General features: G+C 35.6%; 1 protein-coding gene across 1 annotated transcript in view; it reads left to right on the plus strand.

Annotated features, from left to right (window-relative positions):
• The window catches only part of LOC122523115 (transcription factor SUM-1), a 33,194-nt gene that overhangs the window by 14,520 nt on the left and 3,805 nt on the right, over positions 1-14,869 (plus strand). The window lies entirely within an intron of this gene.

Consider the following 14,869-nt stretch of genomic DNA (forward strand, 5'->3'; position numbering starts at 1 on the left):
TATTCGTACGCAAATCTTATTATTCAATTATTTTGTAAATTTAAAAAAGAAAATTAAAGGATACGCTAGTTTTTTTTGATCGTTAAACTCATTCGCGTTAATAACGCGTCATTTAGAAATATTTTCACGAATATTGATGATACCTGTTTAGAATCGTTAGTTTTTCTTTTGCAAATATTGAGATACTCATCCGTATGAATCTTTTATATCACGTTCGATCAAACTGTTCCTGTTCTTGTTCTTGTTCTCACGCAAAAAACAAACCACCGTGGTTAATGAGTTTCCCGTTGACCAAAGCTTATTCTTGTCATTGAAATTTCAATTAATTTTAATCATTTTGTAAAAAAGTAATATTTTTTTTAAAAAAAGAAGCCATTGCGTACTAAAAGCTCTCTTTTTCTCAAATCCTTTTCCGATAACGAAAGTAATTACTTATCCGCTTGTCAAACTTTATATTCGAAGTATTCCAATTTTTTAATATTTTTTTGTTGACGAGATGAAAGAAAGAAAGAAAAAAAAAAAGGGAAAACATATTTTTTTCGTAAAACTCCGACATCGAGAGTACTTAATAAAATTCACTTGGCAAAACCTCCAAGTCTACGAGATATGATATTTTGTATCAAATAAAAGAAGCTTATAATGATCATGCTCGGGTCTTACTGTAAAAAAAGATTATGAACATCTGCTTCGCATAAGGCAGAATTTGTGAGACTTCTGCTACAGAAATATATACAACATATTACACACACATATAAACGTATATAAATGCACACACATTCACGCGTATATACACGTGAATACGTATTGTCGGTATAAGCTTGAAAGAGATATAAAAAAGCGTTTGCATATCGAACATAACAGGACTAACATAATATATGACAAGAAACGATGCGGTTTTTGTATTCGAAGAATTTCTTTATAAACCATATAACTATGACATACATACATACATATATATATGAAAATAAAATTATATTTTTTTCGTCTAGACGCGATCGTACGTATGAACTTAAACGAAATCATTCGTTTGAATAAAATATTTCGAAGTTATTTCGACGACAACAACAACAACAAAAATAAGAAAAAAGAAAAAAATTAAAGTTTTGCCAAATCGCAAAGTAATACGAAAAACGCGTACGAGCTAAAATGGTAGGTGTGAGTAGTCTAACAGGTATTTTTAAGCAGATTAATGCTGAACACGAGGCGGAGCATTAAGCAGATCAGTATTAATGAGTTTTGTCACCCTTGAGTGACATCAAGATTCTATACGGTTACACTCTCAGTTTCTATAGATAGCCACCCATGAGCTTCTGCGATGTAACATTCCTTGTTATACGCGTTAAGCTCTCACGAATGTAGGAAAAGGAGGAGGACGTGTTCGTGTAAACGGAATGAATGAACAACAACAAGAAAAAAATTCTATCTGACAGAAAAGAATAAGAATATTTTACAGAATCTAAAAGGAAAATGTTAATCTGAATATATTTTCGCAATATTGGATGCGTTATTTTCCAATTCACACTTGGTTTATCCGAGTCGCGTAGAAAAAGAAAGCACCACTTTGGTTTGGAAAGAAATCGTTGTCGATAAAGGAACAGTAAATGCTTCTATGTATGTGTATATATATTATATATATAGGTAACGTGGGAAAGGGAATTGAAGGAAATTCAGTGAATTCCTAACAGTCGGAAACGATCTTCGATAACAGTTGGAAGAAAAATCGAGCTGTTTGGTTGGAAAGCTTTTTTTTGCAATGTAGCAAAGTTTAGTTACGCTTTTGTATCGATTCACTCTTTATTTCGATGCCCCCCATTCTTCTTCTTCATCTTCTTCTTCTTCTTCTTCTATTACTATTATTTCTTTTTCCTGTGGAATATCTTTGGCGTCTACGAAACAACATCGACCAAACTTCTCTCCCTTTTCATTTCTTGATTTAACGTCATCCCTTTCGAATCTCTTCTCTCTGTCTCTTTCTCTAAGAAGAGACAAGTGAACGAGTGAGTGAGCGAGCGAGTGAGTGAACGTTTAAAGAGAAAGATAGAAAATTTTAAAGGCGGAGGAAGTTTAAAGACGTCGCTGTCGTCGTCTACGTCGCCAAAGGCAGAGAGTTCGGGCGTTTCGGAATAAATTATTCAGGCGGCAAAAGCCACGCCGAGGGGGCGCGGCCCGATTTTCCGCTTGACTACTCGGCCAATTTCGACTGCTTGGTACGTCCCTGTCGCGTGGGAGTGAGACAGAGGGTGGGAGAGAGGGAGGAAAGGAGATTGCTTTTAATCGTTCCCTTCTTTTATCCTATTCTTACCCTACCTCTCCTATTCTCTTTGGATGACTCCTCTTCTCTCTCTTTCTTGTATTCACAGAGAAATAGAAAGAAAGAGAGAGAGAGAGAGAGAGAGAGAGAGTTTAGCGATCCGTATCGTTTTGCAACGGAGTCGATTTCCTTCTGTATCTCGGATTCACTTCTCTTCTTCTCCTCTTCTCCTCGTGTCGAGTGACGACAATTGTCCCTGGTACGATTATCGGAAAGCTTAACTATTCTCTCTCGCATACTGAACAACTATGAGCAAGGATTCTCTTCTCATCGACTTGTATCAGTGCCTATCTTCTATGACATACGTATACTTACTTAGGTATGTATATTATTAACTGTTATCGTACTACTACGTTATTGTATTGACGTATCAGTGACGTATCATCTCATTTTTTCTTCATAAATTTATTTAAAAATAAAAGTTAACATAATTAACATAATCTTTGAGATAGAAAAGGGAAATAATCGTTACTTCAATTGAAATAGTATATTATTGGAAATATGTAAATGTATTTTTGATAGATTCGTATTGTCATTATCATTTTGTTTTATTCCGAACATATTCGAGATTCGATAATACTTCCTTATAATCGATTAGAAACAACGTTAATATTATCTCACGTATTACGCCTATGCTGGGTATAAACGTCGACGTGGTTGAACGGTTCCTCATGCTACGTTTACTACTACTACTACTACTACTACTACTACCACGTGCTGCCACTGCCCATCGTTATGAATACGTGGTTGCATCCATGCTGCATCCACGTTGCACCGAGTCAGCCCGTAACGCGGGGGGTCTCTGTTCGACATCGTCAGCTAGAATTACGATTGTTCCGAAAACAAAGTGATACACGTTCCGGTGTATTGCGGATTATTAGTTTCACTTGGAACATCATCGCACGAAGCTTAGGGCTTGATGATTGTCGTTACTCAAACCGCCCTTTATAATCCTACATCCCTTAGATAACAAAGTTTGCTATACATATATATGCACACATATCATCGAGTATTAATCCACATGGTTTTCCCTGCACGCGAATATTGTCTTCGTTGTTATATATCAACTGATTATTCGTGATGGAAAATAAATACAAAATAATTAGAAAAAAAAAGTAAAAAAAAATGTAAGAAAGATAACGAGCGGGGAGGAGGAGAAGAAGAAGGGGGTGGAGATTCGTGATAGAAAATAAATCAAAATATTTAATAAAAAATGTAAGAAAAATAATGAGCAGGGAGAAGGAGAAGAAATGAGTGGATAATTCAATTGTGTTGCAGTTTTAATTGAATCACGTTGAACCGCACGTTGTAGAGTGGGACCAAGGTGTAGGGTGCTGGAACATACAAGAGAATATCAACGGACGAACATATGTTCCCTATTAAATGATATGCACTGATGTGCCAACCCTCCCGCGAATGAACAGGAACTGCGAAACGAGTGTAAGAACGTAAATGATATAAAGAGACAGAGAGAGAGAGAGAAAGAAAGAGAGAAAGAGAGAGAGAGAGAGAGAGCGCCAGTACGGTTAACTCGCGCACGGTACTCTTCTTGGACATTTATCCGCGCTTCTATTTCCGTGTGACATTTGCTAAGTCTTCGTTTTTCCGCCGTGCCGAAAATGTGGCGGAATTAATTGGCCTACATTCTGAAAATAGACGAACGTATGGGTATTCGCGAACGCGAGTACGCAAAATCTCTTACGGGTTATGTTCATTTAATTCCTTTTTTTTTCCCTTTTCCCCCCCCCCTCCATTACCTATTTTCTTTTTATTCTCTCTCTCTTTCTCTCTCTATTTGTCAAGGAGAAAAAACAAATAGAAAAGTAATTAGAAAAAAAAAATTCTATTACCCCCTCCCCTATTCACCCTCCCCCCGTAGAAATCGATCGTGGGAAATAGGATTGTTAATTTATGTTACAGACACCCCATTTTCTTCTCGCCATCTTTCTTTCTCTCTTACTTTTCAATACCGTGAGCCGGAGGGTGGGGAGGAGGGTTGGGGTTGGATCCGATCGGAACGCGAAGAGAATCACACGGTGAGAAAAGTCGCGAGATCACGTTTCTCCTTCGACTTTTTCCTCCTCCTCCTCCTCCTCTTACCCCCCTCTCAGAGTTTGAACGTGTCTTTTCTGTTCTTTCCAATTTTCGGTATAGAAAGAAATCCATTGGAGGATGTTTGAAACGTTAACGGAATATCATTTACGATCTCTCCAAGCGCAAATGGTTTTATTAACGGATTTAAATATATATTATTACGTATGGTATTTTATACCTGGCAAAAACGTGATCAACACTCGAATTAATTTGATAATAAATATATTTAAAATAATACGAGACAATTATCATTTATATTAACGAGCATATGTGCCCCATAATTAGGAAAGTGATCTCTAAGTTAAAATTTAAAAAGAAAATAATAGTTTATAGTTATATTATAGTTATTTATATATATATATATAGTTATATTACATATAGTTACTTTTATATTTATAGTTATATTAACCATTGGATAGTGTTTGTTATTTCAATGTTATATAAAATTCATTTAATATTCAAATGTAATCCTTTAAATATCTCGAAACAAGAGATATATATGAATTTTCATAATTATGGGGCACATATAAGATATATATTACATATACATATATATATTGAAATATTTATCTGGAGAAAAAAATGTTAACCCTCTATCATTATATCAAACGTATTCCTTTGCACTTAGAAATCTCTCATACCGTCCACGTTTACGGACATTCAATTAATATTAGCATAGTTGCATATATACATATATGACTAGAAATTCCCCATACCACATAGATGCAGATGTTGGATTCGTCCTATGTGAGAGAACGTTTGAATATCGATTTAATATATCACTTCGATATTACACGAATACGAATTAGATATACGTTAAATGAATGTATTAGATATTACGTTAGTCGGAGGAGATTAGAATATCAATCTAATATAAAAAGAGAACACAAAACTGAGAGAAAGAAAATATAAAACAGTGTTTGTGTGACACGTTAATATATAATAACATATTTCTATGAATGTATATAGCATTCATACAGGATTGTGTATTTGTGTATGTGTGAGTCTATGATTAATTAATTAATTAATTATTACCACACACGTATAGATAATAATTTTTTACTAGTCTACTTAAAATTTTTCATTACACGTGACCCATATACGTCGTCCATGCGAAGGCCTCGTATGACCCATATAAGACTCCAACGAATTTATATAGAATATTTGTTTAATAAAAGCATATCCCTCTCCCCCGTCCCTCCCTCTTATCAACGATATGATTAATAATAAAATATTGAAAATATTAATGGTAAGATAAATAAATAAAAAGAGAAAATCAATTGAAATCTGAATGTTAACGAACTCACCCCCACCCCCACCCCTCATTAAGATTGACAAGGTATTATTCATTTGAAAGATTTCAACCAGCCAGAAATGTTGAAAAATAAATACGAAAAGGAATATGATTGAATAGCATCAATCTTATTACACTTTTCGGTGTAGTATTATATCAGTCATGATGTACGTGAACGTATATATATATACATTTATATGTGCATATGTGTGTGTGTGTATTAGGATATCGCGTGTCTCGTCGGGTGTAGGGTGCTAACGAGAACTTAATTACCAGCATATTGACGTTCTCACGTCCGGAAGATGAAGCAAAAATTCGAAGAAGGTCTTTCGTGCCTTTAACACACACGCCTAACGAACATACGCACGCACGTATACATTGCAAAGAGAGAAAGAAACAGACAGCATTCATAGATACTGCGTAGGTATTATCGAAGTTTCGTGTTTCGAGTGTTTGGGAGACGTGCATGAGTGACGCGTTGCCAAGAGAACTCGACGTAACGTATGTACGAGTACAAGTATTATGGATCTGTTCCAAAACAAGCTTCATTTGCGTCGTTGCTGCGTATACATTGCCGTTCATGCGTGTGCGTAAACCTACTCGTCTCGTCTCGTCTCGTCTCGTCTCCCACAGAGAATAAGAAAAAAAGAAAGAAAAGGGGGGGAAGAGAGAACCCGTGTCACTTTGAGGGTAAGTCATCTAGATTGTAGAGTGTAGTAGGCCATCGTAGTGATAGAATGTGTATACGTGTGTGTGTATGTTAAGAGAGGGGGGAAAGGGTTAGGAGGAGGAAAGCAATAGCGTGTTCCGTTTCTCTTTCTCCACCGCACCGATAATATAACTCGTGGATCCGAGCCAAATCCAACTCCGCGCGAATATTTCTGCAATGTTTGCATTGCCACTTGATACTACGCGAGCTTACGTGCGCCCGCGCCCGCGCGCGCGAGCTTATGCTCTCGATCCTCTCGAGAAGGTAACTACAAAGTGTGAGAGGTGCTGCAATAATAATAGCACGTGTATATTTTTTCTATCTCTCCTTTTTACTATTCGGATAACAAACAACGAATGGATCTATCCAATTTTTAACGCGTTTTATTATGCAACGATGTTCGACGCGAGATAATAATGGCACGTGTATCATTGTTCTCTTTCTCTTTTTTTATTTTTTTTTTGAGAAACAATGTTTTTTATGATTTTTAACGTCAAACGTAGAATTTTATGCACTTGAGAAAATGATTGAGATATGTGATTCGAATGTAAGACGTTGTGACAGTAATTTGATAACGATGGGGTAAAGGTGGTGGTGGTGGTGGTGGTGGTGGTGGTTGTCGGATTGTCTCTTCTTCTCTTTTTCTTTTCTTCTTTTTTTATGGGAATCACGTGCCGATGATTCCTTTTTTTCCTCTCTTATCGCGTAAAAAAAAGTTATCTAACATAAGATTCTGCTTTATTAGCTTTTTTCGATCGTTTAAAAAAAAAGAAAAAAATACTCTCTCATGTAGAATGTAGCTCTACGATGATGAAGAAAGAAAGAAAGAAAGAAAGTAGGGGGAAAATAAAAAGAAATACGAGCCACTTCGATGATACCCTTAGGCTTTCACGAGTTTTGAATAATTTTATTGGTCACACAGGTTGAAAGGTTTTTTTTTTCCTTCTGCCAGATCCCGAAATGGTTCTTGCTTCCTCTTCCTTATACGATCGGTGGGGGAAGAAGGGGTGAGAGAGAGGGAGGTGGGGGGAGAGGGAGGTGGGGGGGGAGGAATGATCGAACGTTTGAATTCGGTCAAATATAATATTAACGTGGATACTTTTCTTCTAGAATCTTATCGCGATTATTGTTCACGCTCGATTTCGCGGATAAAGCGATTGGACCTTTTATCATATCGATCGATCGATATACAAAGACATAATTTTAAAAAGGAACGAGTACATGTGTAATATGTGTATATATATATGTATGTATGTATGTGTATGCGTGTATCTTAACTCTTGGTGGAATAGCGTTATTCTAGTAAGGGTTGTGAAAAATAGGATGGAATCTCGTAAAAGTAAACGACGTAGGATAACGAAGCGAAAAAGGATCCCAAAATTTATGCTTCGATGACGAAAAGGGAAAAGAAGAAGAAGAAGAAGAAGAAGAAGAAGAAGTACAGAAGAAGGGTGGGGAAAGGGTGAAAAGGAAGTTGAGATCGTACTGTTGTATTCACGAAAGAATGAGGAAACAAGTTAGCGCAACGAAACGTAAAATTGTCTGAACGGGAGATGATACCCTAACTGAAAGTTGTTTCTATTCTGGTTTTTATTGTTCATACAATGTGTTTACAAATTTCCTAACATTTATTTTTTCGATTTCTCTTCAATATTTCCGAGTTTCACGTCGAATAACAAAACTTTGTTTTTTTTGTTTTGATATTATCGGAAGTGCAAGTATACTTTTTTCCTTTTTTTACCACGACTCGCGAAAGTGAAGAAAGGAAAAAAAAGAAAACTAGAAGGGAGAAAAAATAGGAAATGGAACAAACTTTCGGAACGTTTTTTTTTTTTTTTTGAAAAAGAATCGGAGATTTATTTCCTAAATCTTTCCGGTTTCCTTCTAATTTTCTTTTTTCTTTTTTTTTTTTCGGTTTTTATTATTTTCCGTATGTCGTCGGGGTGGTCCTGGCAAAGGTCTACCAACATTCTCGAATAAATTGTCAAAGTTTAATTGCTTACTAGGATCTACATACCTAGCATATAGAGAAAGAGAATTTGGGTGTACTAAGAGGACTAAGATGAGAAGATTTGCGAATGTCGACGGGAAGACGAAAGAAACTGAAACTGAGAGAAAGAGAGAGACACACAGAGAGAGAGAGAGAGAGAGAGAGAGAGAGAGAGAGACAGATAGAAGGAGAGAATCCGCGAAGAGTAAATCCCGGTGATAAATTATAGGATGAGATCTTCGGTTTTTCTCTCTCTCTCTCTCTTTCTCAGAGAAGCGACTCTCGCATTAGCATAATGCGTCTCGCCGTCTTCTCGTTTACAAAACGAGCTCGATAACAATCGAGTCGGCGTTTATTAAAAGCAGGTTGGTTTCATATATATATATATATATATATATACCGTGTACGAGAAAGAGACATAAGAGATAGAAAATGGCGCGTATTCGCGACAGAGTAAAAGAGAGAGAGAGAGAGAGAGAGAGAGATAAAAACGAATAGGGAGTGTTCACGACGATGGCATCTACGTGCTATTAAAATAACTCGGAATTAATTAGCGTTAATGAATACCTGACTATTGGCAAGCGTGAAACATAATTCAACGTAGTCAAAGAGACAAGTGTCGTGAACTTACAAACTTCTATGCCATTTGCTTCCTCCTGCTATCGGTGTTTTTCCTTCGGACAGTAAAAAAGAAAAGGGGTAGAAGGAGAGGAGAGGAAAACCAAGAGAATAATAAAAAAAAAAAAAGAGATAAAGGACAGAGAGTAAGAGAATCCATCGATCATCCCTTCTTCCTTTTGTTTCATTTTTCTTTGTTTGTTCTCTGGTTGATACAAACTAACCCAACGCTAACTTTCATTTTATTCCAAACAAACAAACAAACAAACAAACGAATAAAACAAAAAGATAAATCAAAGTTCATCGCGGAAAGATAATACGAGATGCATTCATGAAGAAGAAACCTAGATTGGTCGGATTAGAATACGTATGAATTTTCTTTTAACTTTACAAATACCATTTGAGCGTGATCCTCGTCGTACCGCGTTAGTTCGAATGTTAAATGCAAGAGTAAGAAGAGTCGGAGGAAACGGTCGTAGAAGCGTGAGTTTCTTTGAGCCGTTTCGCAGTTGCTACCATCGCTCCGGATGGTCTACTGGATTCGTGTTTTAAGAAAGAGAAGAAAACAAATGAAATGGAGGGTGTGGAAGGGTGGAGGAGTTGGAGGTTGGAGACAAGCTAGGAAAAGGGCATCGAAAGCAATTCTCTCGTTATACCAGACACGCTATAATTCACGATTGCGCTTTACCATGCGTGTATTTTATATACGCGCGGTTTAGGTGAACCCACTCCTCCTTCCTCCCTCCCTCTCCTTCCCTCTCTCTCTTTCTCCTCTTCTTTACTACACTTCGGGTTTAGTCCTACTCGAAGAAACTCGCAAGCCTATAAAGCGAGCAAAGGATAGAGGGATTATTTAGGGTGGGTGGGAGGGTGGGGCACTCGGTTGAAACCGTGCAAACGATATCTCGACGAAACCCGTCGTCGTTGGCTGCCAAGGAATTTACCGAAGCGTGGATCACTGCTACCGCCTGCTACCTGATTATTTTAATTAATGCTTACCCGTTACGTCCCATTTGCTAAATGTTATTCAAAAACGTTTTAACTTTCAACGATCATTCTCTTCCCGCTAACATCTAAAACAGCCCCACCCCCCTCCCCGCCTCCTACACAACCAACCCTCTACGACAAAAATCGTATTCCGTTATTATCCGCGAGAAAATAACAAAGGGAAAGTTCCTCGTGGACGAATATTTCTTCTCGCTGGACAAAACATTTTTTTGATTTCCCCTCGATTTAATTGGAACGTTGAGATACGTCGAACGAGCCGTGAACGTGTGTGCGGGGGGGGGTAGGGTTCGTTCGTCTCCTCCTCAACGAACGAAACGTGAACTGTCGAGTTCCGTTTTGTTTTTTTACTTTTTCTTTTTTTGGTTTCATTTTCGAGGTTCGGAGGACTTACGAGGAAAGAGATGAAGAGCAAAAAGATGTTATTAAGAGTAAGAGAGAGAGAGAGATGGAAAGTGAAAGATCAGGGTGGGATAAGAAAATTTGAGCCACCCTAAAGTGCCATATATTGCCACGGTACATTAGTATGACACATCGTCGTTGGAGTCCTACGCGTCGGCGAGTCCTCAGCAAGCAACGGCAACGGAACGCGAATTTTAAGTTAGCTCGTCTCACTCACGGAAAATTGTCATGCCAACGTGCTAACATCAAAACTCACATCCCGCTAGATTCATATTACGAACCAACGAAAATCTGTTAATACTCACCGGAAAATATTTTACTTTTAATCGTGGTCCTCCAAGTCGAGAAAATTCGTTTTAACTTTCCTCTCTCTCTCTCTCTCTCTCTCTGTTTTTCTTTTTTTGTGAATAAAAAATTAAAAAAGAAAAATAACAAAGTATTTACTTTCCAAGCCAAGCGAAAAAGGAAGAAAATCGGAATGAGTACTACTGTGAAAATTATAATAATAATAATAATAATAATAAAAAAAGAAAACGAGAAACGAGAAACGAGAAAAGAGAACAAATAATAAGAAAAAGGGTGTGAAACTGGTTGGTTGGTTGGTTCGTTCGTTCTTCACGAAAGTGGAAAGAAGTTTTTCCTAACGTCGATCGCCTTTACTTTTAACTTAAACGTTTGAAATGTACTTTCGCACACACGACGATGGACCTCGAGAAAAGCTTTTTCTTAAAAGAAACCCCGTTTCGTGAGAAATGGAACGCCTGCACGATGAATACCCCCTCCCTCCCTCTCACGTTCCTTTATTATTATTATTATTATTATTATTATTATTATTCTTCGTTCAACGTTGTTTTTCATTTTTCTCGCTAACGTATTACCACATCTCGTTGACCGATATTTTCTTTCTACCGTCTCTATTTGTTTATCAGATAGAATAATTATTATAGCATGTAAAAATAAAGAAAACATTTCAGTAATCGAGTTCGATCGTTGTATATGCGGGTTTAAATTTTGTGAAAGGCTATTATATTAATGCACGCGGAGCTTAAATAATCAATCGGTCGGCCGAGGGTGTTGTTTAAATTATTAACGAAATCGGGTGTCGAAAAATGAATTAAAATTAGAGCTTTATACAACACCGAGGGGGGGGGGAATCTTTTGATAACGTGAGCAATGCAATTAAAGTGATTCAAAAATCGATTTATCGTGATTTTTATTTAAAAATACATCTTTTCTTTTTTGTAATCGTGTAAGACAACAACAACAATAATAATAATAATAATAACAATAATAATAATAATAATAATAATAATAATTTGTTATATAGGAAATATCTGTATATAGCAAACGTTTACGAAAGTTGGCCCAAGTTTTAAAAGAGTGTTCAGAATACGCGTTTCTCTCTAATGAGATGGAATCAAAGCATCGTTGTCTTCCCCCGTGCACTAAAAGACGTAACACGAACGTTCTGTCTTAAATCTACGAGAGACTTTGAAACAAATCGACTGAACGAAACCATCGTCTTTGAAGATGGAAATGCAATTAAGACGTCTTAATTTACTTTTGCGTTCCGCGTATTCTCGTTCGGCAGAGTTTGAAGGGAAAAGAAATAAATCGAAACTCCAATCTTCGAAGAGAGAGAGAGAGAGAGAAACCAAGTTGACTTCCTTTTCCTTTTCCTTTTTCGATTTGTCACTCCCTTATCGAACAAAGAGTCTTCTATTCGTATATATATACATCTATAACCCTTCTTCTTCTTCTTCTTCTTCTTCTTCATCTCCTAGCTCAAAAGAATTATTTTTAAATTTCGTACAAGTGTATATATCTGCCATCGCATAATGTTACCACGTAAAAACATACGAATTTAAATGGAAATGAACAAAAATTTGTAAAATCGTTATTTCGATACAATGCATTTGACTTGACATCGTTTTATCTTCTAGTATCTCAAAATAATTATCGTTCAATTTCAAGTATCTGCGAATTTATACACGTGTATGTGTTAACATTAATTCGTAAAATTTTTAATTATTAAATTCGAACAAATATTTCATATATATATATATGCAAAAACAGAAAATTGTTTAGAACATTAATTCGTTAAATTTTTGATTATTAAATTCGAACAAATATTTCATATATATATATATGCAAAATCAGAAAATTGTTTAGAACATTAATTCGTTAAATTTCTAATTATTAAATTCGAACAAATATTTCTATACGCAAAAACAGAAAATTGTTTAGAATCCAATGCAATTTAACGTTACTTTTGATGAAACGTACGTATCGATAAATGACAAATTCGAAGCATCGAAGAACATCCCCCCATCCCTATTAATAGGGATGGTTTCCGTTTGAAAATATATCTTTTCTAGTACATTACTACATCGTCTTTGGTAACTCGAACGGTTATTTTTGCCACGCTTACCTAATATTACGAGATGTGTTACGAGTTAATCCGTCGATTTATCGAGCCGATTAAAGTGCCTCGGCGACTCGGCTCGAGGTAGATGGCACTAACACCTATACAATCATGTGTATAGTTTCTAACCATGTGATTGTACGTATGGAAGTGTGTGTGTGTGTAGAAAAACGCTTATACGTGTGAACGATGTCAAAATATAATCGAATACTCGCGAACGAATACGAAATACGAAGAACTAGCTTCTTAAGCGAACTTCACATTCAAAATTATTTTCATTTAGAATAAAAAATGACATCTAGCACCATTGATTGATTTTTATGAACAAGTAAAAACGAATAATCGAAATATTACGTATCAAATTTTCCCACACCTTTGTATGTGTTCTTTTTTTTGTTTGTTTAACTTAGCTACTTATGTTATCACTTTTTTCAATTTTTATATATTTTTCCTTTGATCGAGCTACGTTTAATTAGAATGAGTTGAGTGTCAAATTAACACGGTTACTTTTTCTGACCCCTTAACCATTAGTTTCACTTACGAAATTAAAGTCTACTAGGGTGGTGATTTACCTTCATAGAAACGCTATGAGAATTTTAACGTAAAACGACACTTAACAAATGATATCAATTAAAATGCACATCGAATTAAAATTTACCAAACGGTAAAAACAGGTGATAGAAATACGATTGAATTTAAACACGACTATCGTTGAAATAACGATCCTTAATTTTGATAAATTACCATAGATTTTTGTTTGTTTTTTTTTAAACGAATCTTACAATTAATGCAATTCAGTTTTTACGATTGAAATCGATAACAATATTACGATTAAATAGATGCATCAAGTTGAAATTATCGTTGATCATTTATGATCATATTTTAATGAGAGAATGATAATGAAGATATCGAAGATCGAAGTTAATAAATGTAATACGTGTAACTTCGTTCGAATTGAATCCGTCACTTCATTCATTTCTCCTATTAAAACTCTCTATCGAATTAATTGCATCACATACGGAATATGGCAGGTTGCGGTAGACCGTTAATACATAATTTTCAAATGGCCCTGTCAAAAACTGTTCGGCATGGTCGTTTTCGAATTATAATAACAGTAGTTGGCAAGGAACCGTCGTGCGTGGTCTTGGTGATATGTCATCGAGAGAAATATGACAAGCGAAACTATGTATCGCTCGGAGATTTATAAATAAAAGCCTTAGCTCTTCTTCTTCTTCTTCTTCATCTTCTTCTTCATCTTCTTCATTTTCTTCTTCTTCTTCTCTTCGTCGTATCGTCCGAGTTTCGTTGCTAGTATCCGTTGCCAAAAACGTCAACTTAATTATCTCGTATTATTATTAATACGAAATTAAAAAATCGTTTACTTTCCCTACCGCCCACTACCCCCAATCCCAATACCTCGACAAATGAAACATTTATTTTCCATCCAAATTTTTCTTTCCAATAATTTACAATACTTTTCTTTATAGTGTCGATTAATTTTCTATATTTCTTTTTTATTATTTCGTATAAATTACGACGAGTCGAGTAAAAAAAAAAGTACCAATAGCATTTAAACGTATGTTTAATACTACTACTCCCCCTTTCCTCTGAAAGTTAAAAATAGAATAATAATATCTCGTTAATTAATTAAATCAAGAAAAAAAAAGAAATAGACGAAAAATAACACGTATGCACGTAATTAATTAATCAATATTATATCTTATAATAAGAAAACAAGAAATCAATTGTGTGATTTTCCTTTTTCTTCAAATTTGTTGCACTTTTAAGGAGCCCCTTCGGATCTTGCAATGAGATTAACTTAACATCTAACTACGTTAATTAGTAATAGTTACATATGTTTACGCTCATCACTGTAATGTTTTCTATACTTACAGTTCATGTCAATGTATCACGTCATCTTATATTACTCATAATTCTCGCTGAGAATTGATCGTAAATTCATATAATTATAATAAAGAAAAAAAAAAAAACTGGTGTGTGTACTTATGTACGCACGTAAG

The sequence above is a fragment of the Polistes fuscatus genome, unplaced genomic scaffold (assembly GCF_010416935.1).
Source record: "Polistes fuscatus isolate 324 unplaced genomic scaffold, CU_Pfus_HIC Scaffold6, whole genome shotgun sequence".
NCBI lineage: Eukaryota > Metazoa > Arthropoda > Insecta > Hymenoptera > Vespidae > Polistes > Polistes fuscatus.